Here is a 23125-nt window from a genome sequence, read left to right on the forward strand (position 1 = left end):
TTTTTCTTTTTCTGCCAATAAATCCCCCTCCCCCAGTGATTCCACTTCTTGTTTGACATTTTACACTCGCTCGTTGGAACCTTCTGATCTACATGTTGCACTCCACCACTCTAACCCGGTTTGTAGTCACCGTGTGTAGGCGCCCTGGGGTATCCAGTCCGACTCTGTCGAGGTTCAAATCTCAATTTTTTTTTCTTTATCACATCACCTTCACAAACTGAATTTTCTACAAACGAACGCCCACGTGATCAAACATTGCCTTGCTCATTATTGCCCTAACGAGTTTAAGACAACCGTCTGGTGGCGGTATATAGACGCTTGACCTATGAACTCATTATGAGGAGGCAATCCTGCGAGAGACTGCTGCGATATAAGGAAGTAATAGATGTTTACTAAAAGGAAATGTGCCACATCCCCCTTACAGTCCAGACCTCGCCCCCAGCGATTTCCATCTCTTCGGGCCACTGAAGGCGTTTCTTGGAGGCAGCCACTTCAGCTGCGACGACGAGGTCAAGAATGCGGTCCGACCATGGCTGCTACGCGCCGGTAAGGATTTCTACGCTGCTGGCATCCAAGCCCTCGTGAAACGCTGGGACAAGTGGATTAGTACAGCTGGAGATTACGTTGAAAAATAAAACTAATTTCTCGCCTGTAAGTTCACTTTACTTTTGCGAAAAATGAAAGGTCCCGGTTTGACTTGAACACCACTCGTATATACCTGACCCACTGGATGTCGGTGCATATCTTTTGTGCACGAACGACGACGCGTGTCACCCTATCGTTCCTGACACTGAAGAATAACATTTCTTCGCCGTGATAGGGGCATTGATAATAGAATGAATAGAATGAGATTCATGCATTCTTCATGGGCCTATACCCCGTTCCCCTGGATAACAGCGTCCAAGAGAATAAAGAGCAGAACGGTTTATCTATACTCCGCGACTCTCGTTCCGAGTTTCGGTCAGCGAACATCGCATGTGCGAGGGGGCATATGGAAGGCTTCGATTTTCGCTTAGGGAATATGCCGGCTCAGTGGAACTATATCCGGAAACCTCATAATAATAACAATCACAGGGAGAAGAGGTTCTTGGCCTGCAGACTTCGGCGCAGTTCGAAATCCTCACGGATGACCACTTATAGCGAGTATTTGCTCCAGATATGTCTGTCGTTCGATATGCTACGTATTTACTTTCTCTGCTGTCGAAAGGAATGCAGGCTGGTTGCGACATGCCTGTCTGAAATCAGAACCCTGTGGATTATCTTATCTCAAATCATTGCTCAAATTTATTTTTGAGCAATAAACACGTGCAGCGTATGGTCTTTCTTTAAATACAATATTGGAACAACACTTCCGAGGGCAACACATGAAGTATGGGCTGCAGAAATACTGACAGGCGATTCCAGACAAGCAGCAGTCAGCGTCATCACCATCCTGCAGCAAGACTTCTTCACACTTCCGGCATCGATGGCGCGACCACCCTTCCATTTACATCCAGGATGCGTATGTTAGTATCGTTGGTGCGCCTCCATAAATGTATAAAGACCCCCATCATATGTACATATAGCCACAGTGGTGCAGTCATATGTATATAGTGACAGTCTTGTAGTCATGTACATAGTCGCAGTCACGCACCCATATACACATCGTAGCTTGTGCATCGTAATGAATTCTAAATGGTGCATTAGTGTGCTAGTGTAAGACGTTGAATAAATTTTCTAAAACAGCAGTACATTGAATTAGTCTGTATTTTGTACAAATAGCATAGAAGCATAGGGAGAAAGCTGCGAAACCACTTCGTGTACGACGATGCTTTAAGGCCCCACCGCATGAGGCGTTTTTAGAGCGGCAGAACGCCGAGCTTTTCTCAGCGGCAAGCGACGCTGTCGAGAAACGCCCAAAGTTAACCGCATGCAGCGTTTCTACAACGGCGGATGCACGGCGTCCCATGCAAACGTTTCCGTGCTCTCTCAAGGAAATAAACTCTACATAACTCCACAAGTGAAAAAATCTCACACACAGGCGCTTTTGAGTGATAACATATTACAAACAACAAGATACTGCAGCAATGCGTACTCACGGAGCCATTTGTTGTGAATGCCGGTCCCGCTATTCAAAAGGCACCCAAACACACGGAGCGAACGCAGCATTCCAGTTGACAATGGATCTGTTTCACACTTCTTTTTGTGCTTTGGATGTTGGACGCTCACACAAGAATTATGTTTTTAACATCCGTAACAATCTTCTGATCTTCTACCGAACGCGATCCATCAGAGCAATCTGAGCAATTCCGCGAGCCACCATCTATGAGGTGTCCCGAAAACTGGCGCGACCGGATGGACCTAACCTGAGGCTAATCCCTGATTGGCCACTTGCGCGCGCCGCTTCCGTTGCCCGCCGCACAGAGCCGCCGATATCTGCTCGCCTCGGGCTTTGGGTGCGGCCACGACCTACTAGATAGATAAGGACCATGTCGTGGGCACCCCTTCCCAGCGCCGCATTTTTGAAAGCTAGCGGTGGCGCTTCTCATCGTCCCAGTTATTGCTTCCTCAACTTCTACAATACTTTGTTCTTCAGCTTACCTTTGTATTTCTGTACAAGCGGTGCCAGTTCCACGGATGTTTTATTCTGAGGTTGATTATCATCATCATTCTACGCGTTTTCATAGGAGTTATCGCTGTACGCTGGTCTGCTACGGTCACTGATCTCTATAGTATAGGCTGGATCGCGCATAGGGTGCTCCACAGCGTGGTCACCGGCCGCCATATTGGTGGGCCCAACGCATTCTGTCGTCTGCATTTACTTCAAGCGGGGCTGCCCGTATTTTTTAAAATTTCCTTTAAACTAAAGGGCATGTCATGCCAGTTTAAACCGCAATATATACTCCAAATCAAATCACTTCCTATTGTTTCCTATAGGAGCAGCCGGCGCCAGTAGGCCCTCCAACATGGCGGCGCGAATGCACGCCTCTCCCCCACGAGCCACTCTCCCATGAGCTATCCAGCCTTTATACATAGAGATCAGTGGCTACGGTAGTCGTACATACGATTCTGCGCGTCCAGAATTCAAACTTCCACCATCCAATCGTGGCGTGCCGATGAGTAGCGCCCCTGGCGGATCGTGCGGATCATCGTCCAATCATGTTGTTGTTCCATCGTCCAATCGTGGCGTGCCGATGAGTAGCGCCCCTGGCGGATCGTGCGGACGGGCTCCTCATAGGGGTTGCTGATTGTGACATGGTCGTTATAATCTAGTAGGTCGTGGGTGCGGCGCCGCGTTTCTATTGTTCGCCGTCGCTCGCCAAACGTCGCGGCAGGACACTGGATGAAAATGCGGAGAAACGCCTCATGCGGTTGGACCGTTACCGGCAGCAGTGGCGAGCGGCGCTTCGCACTCTCGCTCTTCAGGTGGCAGGCGCAGTTTCCGTGGCGGCCCCATTATGAAGGCTTGGTACAATCGCGACATGCACACGGCACGGTTTATTTCCCTCTCCCGGCACTGCGATTGATACCGCGCCGGCCACTGACGGTGCTGCAGGTGGTGCGATGTCATGTGATGTGGGTGGGGTGGCATCAACTGTGCCGCTTGATGTTGTGACGTCATGGCGCGGTAACGTCATTCCGTTTCTGCTACACTCGCCATAATCACTGTCAACGCCACAAAACCTCCCTGATACAATCTGGACGTTAGCGCACATGTACTCAAGACATCCTACGGCTTCGTTGATGACGGGCTCACGATAACTTTTTAGTACGGCGTTTTGCTGAAAAATGTCCCCGCTTATTACTATTACTTTAAAGTATTATTTTCATTTAGTGTCGTGGCAAATCTGATTGTCGTCAGGGCCACAAGGCTGCACCGCGCTATCAGCAAACTAAGATAGGCTGATGAGTGAGGACGAGGGTAGGTGATAGAGACTTATAAGCCGCATCCGCGGGGGCAGGAGTTTAGAACTTGCTGAATAGTCCTGGAATCTTCGAATAGACCTTGTATGCTTCTTTGATTGATTTTGCTGTGTTGTTTTCCTTTGATCGCGGAGCGAAAGGGTCGACACCCCGGGTTGTGGGAATTAACTTCCCACAGTGTATTATAGTGTGAGAAAGAATACCCTTGGACGTTTCCGAAAAAGACAACTGCTCACACTTTCTTTTGAGACACCATCTCATGAAATTGCATACATAACGATGCGTTCGTCTGCGCTGTGTTTGTTCAGCTTTCTTATTGATTCCTTTTCTTTTCTACATAACGTACCTTTATCTTCCGTTGGCAGAGTAAGGAGCCTTCTGACAGCAGTGCCCCAATCCTAAACGCTCACATAGCGAGCCTCATCGCTATGTTTACATCGTTATATTTTAAGTTGACGCGCTCCAAAGGTCACTTGACGGTACTTAAAAAGCGTTCTGTTCGCCGGGATTTCAAAGACACTTCGCGACTGTCCTTCGCAAGGGAGCTTGCGAGGAATCACGGGCGATGTGATGCAATTAACGCGCGTTACGGAATATCGACAACTTCAAGATCTGCACTGCAAGGCCCCCTCCATTTTTGTTGTTCTTAATTTATTTATCTTAGTTTTTATTTATTTAAGGTTTCAATAGAAACAGGAAGCGTTCTTCGGCAAAGCCCCTCCACCAACTCTGCCCTCTACAGGCACACATCCCTGCTTTTAGCCAGCGCGTGGGCCATCTTGAAAAATGCACCCCCGAAACCATCTCCATGTGATCTTTCGATGCAAGGAACGTGGGCAGCTTCCATATGTGTGAAAATGAAACCAACCTTGCCGTATTCTTCGTTGTGTTTCTGGATCGACTTCTATGGCAATTTGTGCCAGCAGGCGTCCTTGTGATGCTAAGTAACAACAGCAGAACCACAGATACACTTGTTCTCACACTGCATTCCTGCATCGCGTCTATTGCGCTACGTTACTGCCTTCGAAATCTACCGATGTTTCACCGCGCAGAACATTCGCTTCAGCGACGTCAAAAACAGAATGCCGAGGGATCCACGTTTAAGGCCGCTATAAAACTTGCGAACCAAGAAATGTCGTTTGCAGAAAAGACATTTTGGGAAGAAACGCAGTCACTTTCCAAACATTGAGCTCGTCAAAGCACACAAAGAAGAAAAGACAAACAAAAACAAAGTGTGCGAAACAAACAAACAAGAAGCAGGCGAAAAGTCCATCATCGAAATAGGAAAAAATGCATATAGAGCAGTCGAGATATTTAAAAGTTTGAAAGAAGCTAATTTTTTGTCTTCTTTATTCGGTTTTCTCGTTCTTGTTGTCATATACGCTGGGTGAGAAGCACCTGTATGCACGCTACGAAGTTTGTTTGTACCATAATTGTGAAAAGAAAAAAAAAGAAACTGTTCCAAGTTTCTGGCTTCTTTCCCGGCATTTATTTGAAGCGAAGGCATGTCATTATGTGGCTGAAAGACGAGCGCATCACGGTTGACGGAGCGGCTCTTGAATGTGTCGCCTGTTATACGCCGGGGACAGGGAGTATATAGTGCTGAACAATGGAAGAGAGATCCGGATCGCTTTCTCTTTGTGTTTCGCGGTCTCGGCACTCGTGCGAGAACCGTCTGATGGCCATAGTTGCATTGCGGCGTAAAACCACGGATTATCATTATAGGAATTATATCGTCGGCTTTCTCTTTAGTTTGGCAGTGGCCACTAAGATAGTGATTTTTTGTTTTCCAGTCATACTAAAGTGGGTATCCACGCCCGTAGTCATGTCGCTCTTTCTGAACATGGATATGTCGTGTACTTTAAGAACCCCACTCGAGGAAGGTGAACTCGCCGAACTGCCTCACGTGTGCCGAAGCGGAGAACACTGAACACATATTAGTTGACTGCTCCAGATACACAGTACAACGGAACGACCTTATATGGGAAGACTGGACTACCGTCCTCTAGACTTAGTGAAGCTCCTCGGAGAATGTGGCCGTGGGATCTTAGACAACGTGGGACAGCTGCTTTAATCACATTCCCTGTGGACATTGCAGCGCCTCAAGGTTATTAGACGTACTAATTTTTATTTTAAAGTGTTTTGGAGTAGCTGGCTCCTGTGTTTTGTAGGAGCCACCATCTCCATATTTTTCTTTCCTAACTCTAACTCGACCTCAAGATTGAACAACTCATCCGTCACTGTGTATCGCACATCTTCTAGTCAAAATGACCATTTTGGGTACGCTTTTACCCTCGGAAAGGTGCGGGGCCCCTGGTCCAGTCCCGCTCGCATGCATCAAGGTCTCCGTCACTTTGGGGAGTTTCTGTCATCAACCGGACGCTCCACCATGCTTTGATCACCTGAGCTCTCCATCATCATATTTCGATTCTCTACAGCACTTGGGCAGCGCCCATCCTGCTGGCTGACATCAGCTTCGTCTCATCGTCGCCTCTTTGTGTGTGTGTGTGTGTGTGTGCATCACCAGGAAATTAGCTTAGTGGAGCTCCTCCCGTATGACCTGATGCCTGGACACACACCACTGGCTAGAGACATGAACTGAATTCGCACGAAAAACATTGGACTACTTCTGGCCACTTTCTAAGGAGATGATGGCACTTTTCCATGATTTCGATCTGGCAACCACGCTAACCATATTGTCGCCAGGTCAAAATCCCGGAATACAGTGCACTGCATGCCGTCTCGTTACAGCATTTTAAAACAGCAGTGCGAAAAATTTCGAATCTGTATCTGGCGATGAGACACCCCAAGCATCACCATGAAAGTAAGTATGTTGTTGTTGTTGTCTATTGTCGCCCCCACGTGTGTATAGTATCTCATTTGCTGTGTGTTCCGTTATGTCTGTGTGCGTGTGTGTATGTCTCATCTTTTTCATGGTCATCCCACTCATAGACTGCTTTAACCCATATGCACTGAGGTATGGTATCGCCATTGTCGCGCTGAAACGCCTCATCCCATCATCATTCATGTAGTAGTAGTTGTTCTTTGTGGCCAAACATGTTTCTAAAAGTATTGAAATAGGAATGCAACCGTCTCATCACTCTTATCACCACAAGCTACAACACGGTTGCCAGATCAATGTTACGCGTTATGCTTTGAAAACACCGAAACATTCAGAATCCTATTGAGAATGGTGACATTTGGTCTAATGTGATTTGGGACATCCTAATGCTAATGCTGACATTTGAGATGGTAATATCGACATTAGCATCAGGTCTCTCCTGATGTTAACGTCGACATTAGCGTCAGGTCAGGTCACTCCTGATGTTAATATCGACATTAGCGTTAGGCCACTCCTAATGTTAATGTCGGCATTAGCATTAGATATCAATTGTAATGTAAATGTCTGCATAGTATTACATATTAATCGCACTAGAGATCATAAATCAGCATTGCAAACTCACATTTTATGTCAAAAATGAAAATAATGGGAATAAACTAAACTAATTCTTCTTGTCAAATTTGGTACTTTTATTTTAAACAAACATGCAGCGAGGAGAAATGGTTCTGTAAGATTAAAAGACAATCATCTTGCTGTGCTGCATCAGGAGATCAATACCAAAACATGGCATGTCGTTGTCACAGTACGGACTCCTAATGCCACACTTGGTAAGCGAACGGCAACGCTAAGAACACCTAACGCGATATTAGGAAAGTTAACCGCCACATTAAGAAAATCTAATGTCACGTTATAACTGTCACATTACGAATAACTAACGCCACATTAGGCAAGTTAACTGTCGCATTAAGGAAATCTGATGTCACAGTAGGAATTCCTAGTGTGGCATTAACAAAAACATTTGAGTTTTCAACTGCTCATTTTCAATAGGGAAGTGGTTGAAAAGCAATATCTCAGATGCCTCTAAGACATTCTTCCAGGATGCTTGCTCCGATCTAACGCTCTGCACTGGCGTGTATGGCGCTACATTGAAGGGTACAGCTCCCGTCAACCTTAATAACAACACTGGAAAAAATATGGTCTCGTTCCCGAGAGCGATTACGGCAACCCTTGGGGTCATGAGGAAACCTTAATTGAACAAAATTATTCTGTTAGTTTAACGCAATGATTTTGTTGACTTAACATTCCTTCAGTGCCTCCAGGCTGGTTCTTATCGCGGTCTGAAATGACACCAAAATTTTCCCGTGTTATTATTAAGGTTGATGGGAGCTGTAGAAACAACATGGCATCCGGAAAACGAAAATGCACCGCTGCGCGAAAACTTGACGGTGGAAAGAAATAACCTTTGAAGCACATGTCAGAATAGTTTCTCCAGAATGCATGGGAGAAGTTATTCTGCAACAATAAAAGGAAAAGTGAGGGATTACAGGAAAAGAGAGAGGGAGAACTCACATCCCCATTTTTCTCTTCACCACATCATCATCAGAGAGGGAGAAAAAGGAAAAGAGAGAGAGAGAAAAGAAAGGAGGAGGAACATTTTTCAGATATGCTTGAGCTTGCTTATTGTGCTCTTCACAACAACATGCTTTTTCGGAATACCTAAAATTCCATATTCTGGCGTGGATCTACTCAGCCACGGTTCGTTTGGCACGCGTGGATGAAATGGAATTTACAACCTCAGGAATTTAGCGCAAAAAAAAAAAAAACACGCCATTTTCGACACGGACAAATATGAAACGTCGCTTTTCGTGATGCTCGCTTCTCGCTCACGAAGCGGCGGGCTCGCATCAGCGCCTCGCTCGGTGTTGAACGGTTGTGCGAGCATGCCACGAAAATTACGTTTTCAATATTGCGTTGTACTATTCTGGTTGCCACCGCGCTCTTTTACGTATTTGTATTCAGTAGACTTAGATGAGTTCAACACACCGTTATGGTATCTCGTTAAGAATATGGACTTATATCGCGCCGGAGACAAGACCGGTGGTCTTCGTACCGCTGGCAGTCAAGGAGTATGTGTGGCAAAGAGGCGATGGAGGCTGACTCATCATCAAAGAGGAGGAGTGGAGTTCGTACCACATTCAGCCGCAGCCGATGAAGCAACAATTCCTCGATGCGCGAGATGCGGCTAGGCGCAGCATATATCATTAAAGGGTCAATGAATTTAAGGAAGGCATTGGTTCGTATAGCTTCTTGCTGAAACAGCTGTGTGCGGTTGGCAATGAAACGGCGGATTTTCAGCTGGCACCTGGAGCGCGCAAGAGCGTCAGCACGATCATTGCCTGAAATTCTGACACGGCTCGGAATTCATTGGAACACCACGCCATGTCCCAGGGTTCAGAGTGCAGGGCGATGGTCATGGTGTAGGTGCCACTGATGACTGCAGCAGAGTAAGAGGCCACCGCCTCCAGAGACACTTTACTGTCGGTGAGGATCGTCCAGGCCCTGGGCGCCAACGAGGAGAAAAGTCTCAAAGCGGCCAGTAGTGCGAATGCCTCGGCCTCAGCAGATGACATAAGAGGGAGCTTGAAGCCGTGCTCAGCTTCATCCTCTGGGATGCAGAAGGTAGAAGACGACCCAACTAGAGAAACTGACGCATCTGGTCTCACTTGGGTTCGATGCCGGTGGTGACTGTAGATGTGGTGCAAGGTCAGCTGGCAAGCCACAGCTGTTGGCACAACCTTCTTTTTCCTAAGGCCCGGAATTGACGTTTGTACAGTGGGATAGTGAAGCGTCCACATGGGTGGCGCATAGTAGGGCCGGGCCGAGGTTGATGTTGAGGGGACGTTGCTTCGTCAACGGCAAATAGCTTGACCGAATGCAGATGCCGGATAACGTTGCGCAATGTCACAGAGGTAAGGCTGGATGGCGGGCAAGGTAGCGTGTGTACGCGTGGAAGGCAACGCTATCACGAAGAATGAGCACCGATGATTCGCCTGCCTCCGCCAAGACACAGAAGGTTTCCGTTGTCCTTGGCACTCCCAAACAGAGACGGAGGCTTCTGGCTTGAATATCGAGCAACTCCCGCTCGTGAGTGTTGAAGATGCCATAAAGGACAGGCAGGCTATAGCGCATAACGCCAAGCAACAGGGAGCAGTGGAGACGATGAAGGTCTGCACAAATTAGCTATACACACACACACATATATATATATATATAAGGGGGGGAAATTAGCAGGAGCTCTTTGGCTGCACGTATAGCATATGTTTGTAAGTCAAACGTCGCCATGCCAGTACTGGGACAGCTGTTTCGGCCTTCTTGGGCCTCATCAGCAGTACGCAGGCAGGCTAAGTTTGAGCGGATGGCGTCGGAAGGTCACGTGGCACGTGATGCCTCCCGTCAGTGTGTCCCAAGACACCTCTGAAAGCCCAGTGCAAAGCCAGTCAAGTGTATAAGGGGGAACAGAATTAGCAGGAGCTCTTTGGCTGCACGTATAGCATATGTTTGTAAGTCAAACGTCGCCACGCCAGTACTGGGACAGCTGTTTCGGCCTTCTTGGGCCTCATCAGCAGTACGCAGGCAGGCAACGTTTGAGCGGATGGCGTCGGAAGGTCACGTGGCACGTGATGCCTCCCGTCAGGGTGTCCCAAGACACCTCTGAAAGCTCAGTGCAAAGCCAGTCAAGTGTATAATGGGGAAAAAATTAGCAGGAGCTCTTTGGCTGCACGTATAGCATATGTTTCTAAGTCAAACGGCGCCATGCCAGTACTGGGACAGCTGTTTCGGCCTTCTTGGGCCTCATCAGCAGGCAGGCAACGTTTGAGCGGATGGCGTCGGAATGTCACGTGGCATGTGATGCCTCCCGTCAGGGTGTCCCAAGACACCTCTGAAAGCCCAGTGCAAAGCCAGTCAAGTGTATAATGGGGAAAAAATTAGCAGGAGCTCTTTGGCTGCACGTATAGCATATGTTTCTAAGTCAAACGGCGCCATGCCAGTACTGGGACAGCTGTTTCGGCCTTCTTGGGCCTCATCAGCAGGCAGGCAACGTTTGAGCGGATGGCGTCGGAATGTCACGTGGCATGTGATGCCTCCCGTCAGGGTGTCCCAAGACACCTCTGAAAGCCCAGTGCAAAGCCAGTCAAGTGTATAATGGGGAAAAAATTAGCAGGAGCTCTTTGGCTGCACGTATAGCATATGTTTGCAAATCAAACGTCGCCACGCCAGTACTGCATGGGACAGCTGTTTCGGCCTTCTTGGGCCTCATCAGCAGGCAGGCAACGTTTGAGCGGATGGCGTCGGAATGTCACGTGGCATGTGATGCCTCCCGTCAGGGTGTCCTAAGACACCTAAGGAAGCCCAGTGCAAAGCCAGTCAAGTGTATAAGAGGGAAAAAAATTAGCAGGAGCGGCTGGCCCAAAGGACAGAGTGCTCGCTTCGCATGCGTTGGGTACGGTGATCGATGCCTCCTATCCTCAGCCCTGCGCAGGGAAGTACCACGATCTTGGGTCGGCGCTAACAGTGCGTCTCGGCGAGACGTCAATGTTTCACGGTGACGGCGCCCAACGTTGGCCCTTAACGTGCAGCCACGGAGCATTGGCTATTTTTCCATTGTATATATATATATATATGTATATAGGGGAAGAAAATTAGCAAAAGCTCTTTGGCTGCACGTTAAACATGTGCTTGTAAGTGCCAAACGTCGCCACACCAGCATTGGACAGCTGTTTCGGCCTTATTGGGCCTTCATCAGCAATGCATAGGTGGGCGACGTTTGAGCGAGTGGCGTCGGAAGGTCACGTGGAACGTGATGTCCTCCCGTCAGGGTGAGTGACTTACCTCTGAAAGCCCAGTGCAAAGCCAGTGAAGTATTAGGGGATGAAAATTAGCAAAAGCCCTTTGGCTGCACGTTGAACATATGTTTGTAAGTCCCTTCCCCCTAATTTTCTTCCCCTAATTCCCCCCTCCTTCCCCCTTCTTGACCTCATTCATTTTCACCTCATCGATCGACGTAAGGTGAAGGTGAGGGGCCGCTATGAAGCTCCTCATGAGCGGGTATGACTAACTCAAAGCGTTACACTGGGCTTACGTTGGCTTTGCACTGGGCTTTCAGTGGTGTGTCGCTCACCCTGACGCGAGGACATCACGTGACCTTCTGACGCCACTCGCTCAAACGTCGCCTACCTGCGCACTGCTGATGGCCCAATAATGCCGAAACAGCTGCCCAGTGCTGGTATGGCGGCGTTGAGCAAGTATACCCAAGCAACACAACATCTTGGCACAATATTGGAGCAAGATTGGACCAAAATTGTGCCAGTATTGCCAATATTGAGCCAAGAAATTGTGCTGCTTGGGTACACACATACTCTACGTGGAGCCAAAGCAATATGGTCCTCGGAGCTAAACTGGGTCCATGTAAGGCACAATAGGTGTTGATATGGCATATGTGGACTGTATAGTGCGACCCATTTGCTGCAAGGCAAGTAGAAGAATGTCTAATAGGATCTATAAGTTACAAACAGCTTCCTGACGCCGATAACGCAAGAATTACATGAACTACCTCCGTCCTACCTGGTTCCCTTACCTTGCGTCTCCAATAAAGCATAGTAATAAGGGACGTAACTTATCAGATAATAGTCCCAGTGGTCGTGCGTACACCTTTCCTGCTTATTGCGGTAATTCATATTCATGCCTCATAATCCCACAGGTCACCACTGGCCGCTTCCTTTGCCAGTGGGAAAATATTGGCATATCCACATACTCTATTGGCCCATCTTTGTTCTATTGGGCACCAATGTTCACAATAGCGCACGTCCGTTTATTCTTTATTATGCGCTTGCGAATCTGAACTCAAATTATCGGAAATGTACTTTCGTATTTCCATTTGCGAAGACTGAAACGTGTTCATATTGATGCCCGGGAAATATAGAAGCAAAGCATATGTGATATTAGATGATGATGATGCCAGATAAAAGAGCAAAATGAGGAGGATATGCAATATTAATTATGTGCTCTCCCGATCGATTATTTGTCTTTACAGGAGAATATAATAGTACCGAAGAAAGCTGTTGCGATAGAGCGCAGATAACGCAATGCAAATAGTTCCTGAGGTTTGGAGGACAGCATGTTAGCTCTATCAAAACCAAGCTCCCGCGGAGTGGATGAGCTTTTACGCGCACGTAATTGCATTATAGGCCCCTCCAATACTCACCAGTGGTGATACCTGGTTCTGCTATTCGTACTAACGAGCAGCATCTATTTTATGTTCCCTGTTGTCCCACAAGCTTTACAGCAGTTAGATTCGCCGTTCCCGAGCCTCTATAGCAAGTTGTAAAGTAGCATTTACCCTATCTGGACGGTTTGCAGCTCCAATGCTCAGGTTAAATACTGTATAGAGCAGCGGACAGGCAGTTGATGTTGGTGGCGTAATTTAGGGTGGCGTAATTTAGAAAGGGCTCGGGGCGACGTCTAGTGGCGGGAAATAATCCTCAATTCGTCGAGCAACAGTGATCTACCGACCTGTGCGCCGCCGACTTACGCCGTCACGGGCGCCAACTCGGCGCACCGATGGGCTTAATCCAGTTGGAGGGTTCAGTTCTTGTGGCAGCGTGTCAAAAGAGCAGACGTAGAGATAGATGGCGTGTCTTGGGAAAAAAGAAAAATGTCCGACAGTTCTGCTCTTACGGAATAGCAAACTGCGCGCGTTTATGCGCTTGGTGGCTCCTCGCAAATAACCAGGCGATTATTGCGCACATACCATATGTTAGATACCGTTCGTCCACCGCAATGACCGCAATGGTATGACCGTATGGCATGGGTTAGCATTTGCATGCTCGCGCCGCCGACCGGAAAACCAGCCTGACGCCGCCGCCGGTCAAACTGCCATCGGCGCCCAGGTCTATTCCCGAGAATGATTTGCTGCTCCTGACAGCTACGTAGTCGACACATAGCCGACTGTTTTTCATTTTAGGCCCAGTGTTATGCGCACACAATGTCAGTTTAATGAATGCATGGCCATGCACGAGCGTGAGTTCGGCCATTTCTACGTTACGTCACATATATATTAAAACAGAAACTACTAGTATAATTGGGAAGAAAATTATGACGTAAGAGAATTGAGGGCTTAGGCTGTGAACGATATAAACCTTCTTAGATAGCACGTCTCCTACATTGTTTGCGCCGAGAAGTTTGGGAATCGCCCCCTGGTGTTCACTGAACGAACCATGTCATGGGGATATTCCAGGACAGTATATTCGCACATTGCTTGCGTATCAAGGCATTGCACGTGTAAGTCGCATGTTCATTCCAATATGACAGTTTTTACTGTAACAGAAACGAAACCGAAACGAGGATCCCCAGAGGCTGCACAGTGGCGCCCCTAGGGAGGGTCTCGTACAGTGCTGTGCCAGATGGCACAATGGTTCCCCGTCGAGAAATGACGATAATTTCAACTCCACTGTCCGTCGGAGGAACTTGCTTTCACAAAGACACCCTGCTTTCTGCTTGTAGCGCTAGTGCACACACAAGACGCGTTCCAGGAATGCTCAGGCCACACGCTTTCAGCCCCATGCACTACGGAAGTAACTGTACTGTAACCGTGATGGATGAAGGGCTATACGAATAAGCGAGCGTGGGATGCCCGACTCCAATATAGCGAAAGCAGGAACACGCTACGTAATAGCAGGTGATACCGTTTTAATTAACAGCGGCAACATCAGTCTGTGCATGTTTGCGTGCATAGCGCGGCGTGGTTGTCTAGCGGGGTAAGGCGTCTCGGCAGTGGTTCCTGCATTGCGTCGTTGCCCTCTTTACAGGTGTGCTCATGTTCCAATTGGAGAACTCCGTGCTGTATGCCCTGCCGTAAAGCTGTAGTGGAGTTGTATCGCGAGGTTTTCGTTGTTGGGGATTTGCAGGGCGTCTCGCCGCGCGGAGGCAAAGACATTAAGCCAAGGTCGTGCTGAACACTGGGAGGTGATGGGCTCGAATCCGATTACCAGATGTGCTGTCTGAGGTATTCCCTGGGTTTTCCGAAGACTTCAGACGAATGTCGGCACAGTTCCCCCTGTAGGCGGCACGTGACGCGTAACGCCCCTGCCTTCCACTCCTTCCCGCTGTCCCCTCTCCATCTGCCAACATCTGCACGCCGCTCATAGCCACAGTTGCATCGCGGCGCTAACAGCACCGATGGTACAGGGATTCGAACCCGCGTCACCTCCCAGTCTCGGCGTGGGTAGGCATACAACGTCCGCTCGTGTGACGTTCCATGACGTTCGCTCTGTGGTGGTCACGTGGAAGCGAAGATAACAGTCAACAGGAGGACGCGAAGCCGCTGCTACTCCCTGACCGACCAAGGAGGTGGGTGGAAACGCCCTCGTTACGTCACCGTGTTGTCACATGACGACACGCATGCGTCTCTACGCACGGGAATTTCAAATCGTGTGGATTCCAGTGCTATGCGATGCCGATACTAAATTACACCTTACAACTTCACGTAAAGTGTAACGCAGAACCTCAACAAAAAATGTAGTATAAGGTTGAAAACGGCAGGACGTTGCAAATAACACCCGGGGTGTCACGCTTCTTGCTAAGACATTTTCCTCGTCTAAAATTCACGCATTTTTAACACTCTACTCTGTTCTCGGAGCGCGCTAATTATTCGGACATAAACAGATTACATCCTTTCATTAATCGCACGCTCCTTTTCCACCTATTTCTCTCTTCTCCATTTGCTTCGCATATTTTCCTTCTACATATCACACCTCCCTTTTTCTCGCGAAAATTACTCCGAGACGGCGACATTTTCCCGTTGAGCAGCGAGCTAGACACGCATTAAGCCCCTAAACGCATATTAATGAGACATCAGCCTCATGGCCTTTCAGGTATGCAGCAAAAGAAAGAGGCTTCATGCTGCGCGTAACGACCAACCAAGTTTCCAAACTTGTCGCTTCTTCCTTCATTTTTTAAATTCCCTCTTTTATCCTTGCACTTTATCCTCCGTGATCTTTTGCGTGTCGGCAACATGTCCGCCACGATTCAACCTACTGCAGTGTCAACTCAACAAAGTTTTGACAGTCTTTGTTGTTGAGGTATTGGGTTCTGCCTTGACGCCCTGTCACTTCGCAATCCGACGGCGTGACAGCCCAGCACTGTCACGAGCCAAGTGCGAAGTCCTGTAGAGAGATGCGGAAAGTGATTGACGCGTGTGACGATACGGGTTGTGAAAAAAAAAAAAAAAAAAAAGAAAGAAAGAAAGAAAGCAAGGAAGAGAAGATATGCGTTGCAGACATCGATATGGGTGTGTTTGACAAACCGAAATCGTGGGGCGGAGAAAGTGTGTCTGAGGTTTGATATGTAGAAGCTGATATGCGTAGTTGATCGTTCAGAGATACGTACGAACTAAAATATACTCTTGCGCCCATCATCTTTTATTTTGCAAGGAAGAAATAACTGAACTATTTGTGTTCATGATGGAAAATAAATTGGCGTGTGTTAAAAAAGCAGACTGGGGCGCTGCAGCTTCTGAGTATGTTGGTAGATCGCATCTCTGTGACGCCGGACCAATCATAATATTGTGAATTACTACTATAGTACATAAACCCTAGATCTCTAGTATATATTGTTCCATCAGTGTACCTTTTTATTTCTTGAACACAAGGAAAAGCAATCAAGAAGTGCAGGTTAGCGCTTCGTCATTGCCTTGGTTTCTGCCTAGTTTTAGTAAATCAATTTTCTACATTTTTTTTTTTTTTTGTCGGCTGTGTTATACTATATTTGCCAGGTTTTCTGTTCCTTCCCAGCAGATATGGAATTATTGACGTACGTGAATCAGTCCTATGTGTTTCCACTATTTGTGTTCTTATTGTTTGAGACTGCAGTGTGAACATATTTGCTGTCCACGTGTCATCCTGCCCAGCATTACACTGCACAACAACAACAACAGCTGTCCTGCACAACACATAAAACACTGCAAGTGCAGTTGGAACAAGAACTGACTGCGCTGCACAATTTAGAATGTGAGGATTCATTTTTCAGCCTCATTTAATGAAATACCTATAAAGAGAGTATGCTGCCCTGTGGATGCGTTCGAAACGTTCTTAATTGACTACAGCGTAGGTCAGTACAGGGCATCATGAGGCAAATTAATGGCAACGCCTATTTGTGTGGGAAGGTTCCTGATTAAAGCGAAAGTGGACCTGTATTCACGATACGATCAAATCACATTAGAGTGCATGCCAGAGTGTAGACGCTTCGCTGAAGGTCGCCAGAACACGGAGTTAAGGCGGAGATTTGGGAGATTTGGCGTAAAAACAGCTCAGAGGCGGGACTTGTGTGCACCTGTTTCTTCTTCGTGTCCCGTCTCTGCGCTGTTTTTACCTAGTTTTGATAACACGCAAGAGCAAATTAGTGGTTATAACGCCATGGGCAGGCAATGTTCCGGCTTTGAGTCCAAGTGCTTTCGTGATACGAGATTTCGAACGTTTGACGTTCTACACATCACGCAATGATGATGATATTGATGATTACTTGCTTTTCAGACTTCAGTTAAGGTTTTATGAGCTTTAGTGGATCTTCTGTTAAACCACTTAACGTTTTTACGTAAAAAATGCTGCTGACCTACAGGAAAACATTCAAAGCTTACTATACTGCATGTAACTTTGCTTGGCTTGGCTTGGTTAGGTTTGGCTCGGTGAAAGGAAGAATAAAATGGAGAATGTGGCGCTCATGAAGAGTGCCGGCTACTCCAGTTCAATTAAATATCGAGTGAAGTAAAGAAAACGATAGTTGAGGCAGTGAAAATGAAAATAAAATAGTCTCCTGTCGCATGATTGCCACAGTGAAGTCACAGTCGTGTAACTTTACCGGTCTTTGGCTGTCGTAAACATGGTCATATGACTCTTGCTGGGATGCATGCTATAGCTGGATTGTAGCAAGTGGGTAACAATAACTTTTGACACGTCTGACGTCACGACAGCTGCAAGATCGTTGCGTTTGACATCGCCGTCCCTGGAAACCTCTAAGCGGCACTTAGGGAGGGGGGGGGGGAGATATATATTTATTGAATGGAAAGGTAGCGGCACTTAATTCACTATTGCTGCCACCATAATTGAAATCAATTGCGTCCCTCGGATCCGCAATAAATGAATAGCTACAGCACAGTCTCAGAAGAAGAAAAAAAGGAGCCCAGCGCCCCCACGTAAGGTCACTCCAGCATAATCGCACCGTTGTTGCCAGAGTAATAAATGTATTCAGCGTCGCGCGGCGAAAACCGGAGCGATGCAACCTGATTTATTGGCCTTGACACAACCTATAGATTCGCGTGGCGATTCGCCTGTCAAACACGTTGTTAATATTTATGTGGTATTATTCGGTACAACTTTATTCAAGACTACTGCTGGTAGTCTAGAAGCATTTTTATGTTCAGTATACGAGGCTGTAAGACCTACAGTCGTAGCATTTCCTCTGTCGGTGCTAGGCGCATTCCTTGAGCCTGCAAAACTGTTTTAACTGCGAGAGTCGATAAACAACGATCAGTGCTTCTCGCAGTAATTAATCACAAGAACGCGTAATACTTTCTCGAGGAAGATGGTCATTGTTACAGGTGTCCTCGAGCAGAGGTATAGCATCTTAAATGCACTTTGTGAAAGAACAACAGAGAGCTTAATCACCACTTATTTATTCTTAGCTATTTATTTATCAGGATAAATTATCTGTGGAAAGACTGCGTACAAGGGATATGGTTCACAACTAGGATTCTATAATATTGGTACTTCATTGCGTAGTCCATGCATGCTTCTAAACCGCAATGTCCGTTGAGTTGCAGTGAGGCTACGGTTTCAAGGGTCTCCTTTCCCCCTCATCCTCGCCCAGTCCTCAGGGGTCCCTAGAGCATTGTGCGCTTCAAGGGATCCTCCTTTTCTACCGTATTCTCGCTCCGTACCCAGGGACCCCTAGTGCCCAGTGCGTTTCACGGGGCCCTGTCTTTCCACCGTATTCTCGCTCTGTCCTCAGAGGTCCCTTGAGCCTAGAGCGCTTCAGTGGGCCTTCCCTTTCTACCGTCCCTTTCAAGGGGGCCCTCTCTTTCCACCGTATTTTCGCTCTGTCCTCAGGGTCCCTTGAGTCTTCAAGGGGCCTACTCTTTCCACCGTATTCTCGCTCTGTATTCAGGGTCCCTTGACTCTTCAAGGGCCCTTCTCTTTCCACCGTGTTCTCGCTCTGTCTTCAGGGTCCCTTGCGTCTTCAAGGGATCTTTTCTTTCTAGCGGATTCTCGTTCACTCCGTCCCCAGGGATCCCCAGAGCCTAGTGCTGCCGTCGAGAGGCTTTCTCTTTGATTCTCGAAGCGTACCCTGCCGCAGCGCCTTCCCTTGTCGTTCCCTCCACTCCAGGACACGCTGGACCACCATCCAGCAACCCCTGAGTCTCCCGAGACAGGTGACGTAGAGAGACGAGCCCGAGTGAGCTTCGACATTGACACAGCGACATTGTTGTTGGATTTGCGGGATGCATCATTGGGTCAAGGGAAGACGAGAGAGACGAGAAAAAGATTGTACATCGGAGACAGTTACGTGACTGAAACAAGGGCATCGTGAAGCGGACTTGGCTCTAGGGACGTACCCCTGAAGAGCGGAGCAGGAACACGACGAGAATGAGTCAGACAAACACACAAACACTCGTCTATTCGTCGTTTTCTTCATTAGGACTGCAGCAAATATACGCATGTATAAAACATAAAACACGCTCTGGGGTGGAGATTTGTCAGCCCCACAGTACCGTATCCTATTTTCCCCCTTCACCTAATTCTTATCTCCTTCTCACCCTTCTCAAATTACTGCCCGCCTGTCACCTCATGTCCTATCCGATACGTCGTTTGCCTTACAAATGGCACTTGCGCGGAAAAGACAGAAAAAGGAAGAGTCATCAGCTTGAGAAATGGTTGGAGAGAGGATAAGTTGTCACAGTCGATTAACCTCCCGGACACGAAAGTGAATGAATGGAAATGAGAAACGAGTGCGATGCCCTTTCAATCAACCCCTAATGAAGCAGCTGCTTCCACGACACAAGAATTTTGTTGACTCCTCCGATTGGTTCAATTATGCCTGGGGGCACTATTGCGTAATATTTAAATGGATTGATTCTTCGCTGAGGTTCGATCAGCAGCTTTGAAGAATGAGTATAGGCTTGTGTTTGAATAAAGAACAGATTCGAAGAAGCATTCGCCATTCTGTGAACCCCCATAGTTGCATTCTCCTTTGCAGATCTGTATCACCAAAAATATAGTTGAGTATAAATCTGTATCACCAAGGCAGACTTGTGCGTAACGCGTTACTAGTAATTGCGTTACTTGTAATCAATTACTTTTTTGAGTAATCTTTCGAGGAATCAGTTACTTTACTGTGAAAGTAATTTTTCGAGTAATCAATTACTTTTTGGAGTAATCGATTACTCAGTAATTGATTACTTTTCCGGCAGAGATGTTCTGCCCATAGTCTAGCACCTCGTGCCATCAGCCTTTGTTGGATCGTTCTACTATAGCAAGTACAGGTCATTGTACTAACGTTCTGGAATTTCAGGGTCACTCTCCCTAATCTTTTCCTACACCAGTGTGGTGGTACCTGAAGGTTTACAGGTTTAGTGAGTCATGGGGAGGTTCCAGGCAATGTTCTTCCACAATCGGGTCAACGTCTTCCCGGGCGATAAATACAGTAGACGTACAGATGCACCTGTCCTAAGCGTTTTTTGTTTTTCGTGTTATTTCAGCTGTTCCGCTATTGAACCTTTCTTTCTTTCTTTTTTCTTTTTTTTTCTGGGGCACACAAAGACCGGTATAATTTGTGTGAATGCAGAGTAACGACCGGAGTAACGCGCTACTTTTTTACTCATTACTCAATTACATTTGGAGTCGAGTAATTGGTAACGGTAATCAATTACTTTTTGCGTAGAAGTAACGGTAACGGTAATCAATTACTTTTTTCGAGTAACTGGCACAAGTCTGCACCAAGGCCAAAGAGCGATCATTGGCTGCAGCAAAACAATTTCTTCTTTTAATAAAGAATGCATTTCACATAAAAAAAGAAAAAAAAAGCTCGCGTGGCTGTGTGGTTAGCGTGCTGGCCATGTCACGTCGAGACTCGGTGGTACCCGGGTTGGAATCGCGGCGCTGTCTGTGCTCTCTGGGGGCTTTCCTCAGACGTTGCCAGACATGTCGGCACAGTTCCAAGTCGGCCCTGGACGCACATTCCCCCAGAGCGTTACTCGCGACATTGCCCACCTCTGCGAGGCCGACAACGGCGAACACTTTCAGAAGCACCACCTCCACCAGCATTCCACAAATCAGGAATAAAGTCATGCAAAGCGTGTGTACGTGCATGCCAGTACCACGTGATGGCGCTCCATTTGTGTCTTTTGGAGTGAGGCACGTGTGACATCAGGGGTGCATCAAGTGATTGTCACGTTCGAGCACACCAGCCCGATCATCGTTTCAGCTTCTTCACGTCTGTGTTCCATGGCAGAGCGTGATCCCCAGACCCCAGATAACCGCTCAGTTTCAATCCACTTTTAGGTTCAGTTTCAAACTGGCCATGGGACGCTAGCTACGACGCAAGCGCTACGATTGCTGTTATAGCTATGCGTGCAGACTCTGTCCTGTTCCTCAAGTATAGAAACAAATTCATACTGTCATCTGCAAACACGCGTATTCCTTTTTCATACAAAGCGTGCATCAAGTGGCATACGGCGCCATAGGCTCTCTTAATGTCTAAAAAGACGAAAACCGGACTGTTAGCACACTGTGCAATGTATACAATGCAGCGAACACATTGAACGAGTCAGCGCACGTGCCATTATAAAAAAGATTGTATACGATGGCGCTGTCCATGCATAACAAGCGAGTTAAGCCCGTGTGTCAGAATTTGTAATAAACTTTGTCTCTTTCGCTTGCCCTCGGTCACGAACGCATCAGATTCGACGTGCAACGCATTAGTACAAGTTTTAGTTCCGCGTAGACGGTAGATTTTATGAGGGAACATAAAACGCAGTGCTTTTGTAGCGCATGAATTCACAGGTCCACGGGGACTACGCACATCTGATTCAATGTGTGGCCACGTGAGCTCATTGTAAGCGACGCATTAGTTGTGGCTTCCTCCTGGTGGAAGGAACGTGTTGGACAATGCTAATGTTGCAATGCTGCAAATATGCCGTTGCTGTTCTTCCTAAAACTATACGTGCGGTAGAATGATCGTTTTATATTTAGTGCGCGAAGATAGGGCACGTGAACCGCGGATATCTTGTATACATTTCATGGGACGTCTCACTACCTGGCATTTTCAAACGAGGACACGTAACGAGTGACGTGTCATCGAAAGGCGTTTCACAGAATCATGTGTTCACGTAAAACGTACCGCGAGCAATAGACGGCCCTCTGTTTACAAACACATGACATCACGAAAATAACGGTATACGAGGTTATATTTTGCTGTGGTGGGCAAGAAGCGGGAAAAATGCGTCGCCTGATAGGCTGATCAAGCGGATAGTGCCAACCAGCATGCTTTGCGCGGCGGCAAAACGTAATCGATGACGTATGGGCTCAGGTCGTCTATGCCGCATGAAATGTTTGCAGGTACACATGAGATTGATGGGTATTATCAGTTGAGTCGAGGGGTGACGTAGACTGAAAGCCCCAATCGATAATCATTGAAGGTCGACTGGCGACGATTTACATGACAATCGACTGAGTAGCCCAAGTGCGCTGAAGAATTTAGGAGGCTTACTGGATTGAAGCGCTGCTGCATAATCTGCCCGATCCGATTTACATGTTGGAGTTCTGCCCGTAGCAATCGTTTAAGCTGTTTCACGACTTGTTTCCGCTGTGTCAAATTCCACTACGTTTAAATTTCGTGGATTAGCGTCCCTCGAGCATTCAGCACTTTGATGTCACAGCTCTATACTTTCTCGCAGATCGCTTCGCAGATGGGACGCAGACGACACCAGCAGACGACGGTGTCGTCTGCTAACGCCGCTCCCGGTTCCGTGCGAATGATCAACAACACGCGATGGGACTTCTGCTCCATGAGCAGCTTTTTTTTATTTTGCTTCCGCTATAATATTCCGTGGGGACTTCGCTCGTGTAAATAAACGATAAATATAGCTACGGGGCGTCGGCAACAATCCACGCAAATAGCTGAGTAAACGCAAACCCCGCGTGGCAACACTGTGTCGAATTTCATCGGACTTATCGGTCTTCTCCATTGTTTTTTATTTTATTTTCAGCGGCGTAGTGGTCGTGGCGGACGAGTTGACTGCGAAACCAGGACCACAAGTCGCGCCAGATGGAG

General features: G+C 47.4%; 1 protein-coding gene across 3 annotated transcripts in view; it reads right to left on the reverse strand.

Annotated features, from left to right (window-relative positions):
- Window positions 1-23125, reverse strand: part of LOC135400944 (monocarboxylate transporter 10-like) — a 215977-nt gene that overhangs the window by 9814 nt on the left and 183038 nt on the right. The gene's annotated exons all lie outside the window — the stretch shown is intronic.

The sequence above is a fragment of the Ornithodoros turicata genome, chromosome 7 (genome assembly GCF_037126465.1).
Source record: "Ornithodoros turicata isolate Travis chromosome 7, ASM3712646v1, whole genome shotgun sequence".
Lineage (NCBI taxonomy): Eukaryota > Metazoa > Arthropoda > Arachnida > Ixodida > Argasidae > Ornithodoros > Ornithodoros turicata.